Here is a 3,065-nt window from a genome sequence, read left to right on the forward strand (position 1 = left end):
AATGCAAAGCCACCGGTTCAAAACCGGTGGCAAAAACAAGTATTGCCACCGGTTAACCGGTGGCAATTATGCTTCCCGCTTTTTTTTTGATATTACATATAAATGCCACCAGTTAACCGGTGGCAATAACATACTTTTTTTTTTGTTTTTTCGGCTATTTGCTACAATAATAATAATAATTAAAAAAAAAACTCTGTAAAATATAAGGCAAATAACATCACAATCAATATAAGAGCGCAATGAAATATACTCACAATTATATTCAAATAATAGATTGTTATTGTACAATAAAAAAAAATTACAATGAAGTATTAAGTACAAAAAAAAATTACAATGAATTATACATTACAAAAAAAAAAATTACAACATTAAAAAATAACAATATTCCAAAATGAAAGTCTTGAATCCAACATCAATTAACACCTGCATCAATTAAAACCCAGAAATTAATAAAACTCCAAAAAAAAATGTGAAAAAAACCCAGAAACTCATGCATGTATACGCTCACCCACAAAGGCTGAAACAGAAAGAGAAAAGGCTTCAAAAAAAAAACAGAAAGAGAAAAGGATGAAAACCCAAAATTTTCGCCCAGTGAAACCCAGTAAATTCGAAAATCAAATAACCCAAAAATTTCGAAAATTAAATAAACCCAATAATTTCGATTATCAATTAAAAACAGAAAATTTTCGAAATAAAAAACCCAAAATTAAAACAAAAAATTTTTGAAATAAAAAACCCAAAACCCAAAAACAGAAAAATCAATTTCGAATTCCACCAAAAATAACAAAAACCCACCCACCCACCATAACCACAACCACCACCAAAAACCACCACAACCCATGAACTCCACCAAAAATAACAAAAAACAAAATAAAAGTAAGAAAAAAGAGAAATTACCTCGAATTTCAGCAAAAACCCCCGAAATTATCTTGAATTTGTGTTATAAAGGTCTAATTCGACCATGAAAACTCTAGATCTAGAGTTTTCATGGTTGAATTAGACCAGAAAACCCATATTTTCATCACGAGGAGAGAGTAAGTGCGACAATAAGCTTGATGGTTAATGGCGGTGGTTGTTGATGCGGCGGTGGTTGTTGTTGCGGCGGTGGACGAGCCGAATGAAGGAGAGAGGAAGATACCGCGAGAGAGGGAGAAGATTAGGGTTAAGGAGAGAGAAAGAGAAGAGAGATCAGGAGAGAGGAGGAGGTCGACGAGAGAGATTCAGGGTAGAGAGAGAGAGAACAGAGAGGGGGAGTAAGAACGAAGGAGATAGAGAGCAGGAGGAGAGGTGATAGAGGAGAGAGAAGATTAGGGTTAGGTATATAAAGGAAGGGGAAAGAGAATGGTGGGCTTTTTTTTTTATTATTTGATTATTACCACCGGTTCAAAACCGGTGGCCTTTATCATTTATGCCACCGGTTCGGTTTGAACCGGTGGCAATGTACATATGCCTAATCCCGCCCATTTTTTAAGCCATCGGTTTTCAAAAACCGGTGGCCATTGAGCGGTGCCTTTTTCAATTTTTCTACTAGTGAATGAAAAAAAAAACAAAACAAACATGAAGATATCTAACAAAAATCATACTATAATTCATTGATCAACACAGGCTTTGGTAAAAGTGAATTAAGAAATGATGTTCACGATAGGCAGCTGCAAGCTTGGCAAGGCAAGCATTGGTTTTGATCATTTTAGATGAGAGCTTTTTAATAGCAGGTTTCCTCCCACGCCTTTTACCTGAAGTACCTGAACTTCAACCATATCCATTTTCCTCAGCTCTCTTACTTCCCCTGGATCTGCGGATTTCAACATCAAATGAGCTATTCCCTAAATAAGTAAATATCAAAGCATCACCAGCATTCACACCATTATCCTCTACAAAATCAGACCACCTAGTATCAAGATATGTTCCCCATCCACTACCACACTCTTCATGCACTAAAGTAACGAACCATGACTTGTCATTACCATTCACTGACAACTCTATGTTAAAGAAACCATCATTCATTAATTCTTTGAAGCCATCTGGAATACGCTATTTAGAGGCACACAAGAAACACACACCACAGTACAGGTACAAAATCAAAATCCAAAATAAAAATTCCAAAAACTAATAATCAACAAAAATGAATTAAATAGTACACAAAAACAGAAACAAGAATGCATACCAATTTTTCATGTTGCTGAATATCATTTTCATACATAATGGTAAACGAAAGAGAGATTCTGTCCATGGAAATTTCTAATGTCAGAATACTTAGAACTCGAAACAATTGAATTAAAATGTAAGTCTATGTAATAGCTTAACTCAAAATACTCCATACCCTTCACAAAATTATTCAATATATAAGCTAAGTCAAAAATTTGAAACTACAACACCATTAATTAAATTCAAGTCTGAACTAAAACTAACACTTCTACAAGTAACCTTCACAATACAAATGAAACTTCAGATTCCATTTCACCAATAATAACAACAATAAAAACATAAAGTCAAATAAATGCCATAATAGTCAACTGCATTTTCATTTAACTTACAATAATTAATATATGTTTTCTTCTAAATAATCTGTATTTATGGACAAATTGTGATGTGAGATAGAATCAAATAGCAATTACAACATTCATACAGAGAAGAGCAGAAAGACTCCTTGTCAGCACATTCACACAAAACAATCTAAACCAATATTATCTTCTAAAACTAAGAGTTCTGCACCAAAATTAGAAATCAAAGGCTACCGAAATCAGCTCCCTTAAATTATCTACACACTTAACAAACTACTGATGTGTAAAGCAAATTGACTTTACAAATTAGGATCCTTTTTCAAACAGTCTTTTGATTAGGCCTCACACTCCAATTATCAAGCATTCATTTTTAGCATTTCCTATCAACAAACTTTTCATTAAGCTTAACACTTAACCTCCTTGTCTAACTTATAGCTTCTTACTACTGCAATCAGACAATGAAAAAAGGAGCCTAACTTGAAGATATTGACACCTTTGACAAGTAATTTTAAAGACAACTAAATTGTAATGTTTTTAATGTCATTAAAATGACCTAAATGTTTG

The 3,065-nt window shown here is 33.4% G+C and overlaps 1 long non-coding RNA gene across 1 annotated transcript; it reads right to left on the reverse strand.

Annotated features, from left to right (window-relative positions):
• Positions 1-212: 212 nt before the first annotated feature.
• Positions 213-2,331, reverse strand: LOC110704029. Its single transcript, XR_002507850.1, has 2 exons — positions 898-2,331; positions 213-423 (listed from the first exon to the last, which is right to left on the reverse strand). It is a non-coding gene; the product is annotated as an uncharacterized LOC110704029 (long non-coding RNA).
• Positions 2,332-3,065: the final 734 nt, after the last annotated feature.

The sequence above is a fragment of the Chenopodium quinoa genome, unplaced genomic scaffold (assembly GCF_001683475.1).
Source record: "Chenopodium quinoa cultivar QQ74 unplaced genomic scaffold, ASM168347v1, whole genome shotgun sequence".
Lineage (NCBI taxonomy): Eukaryota > Viridiplantae > Streptophyta > Magnoliopsida > Caryophyllales > Amaranthaceae > Chenopodium > Chenopodium quinoa.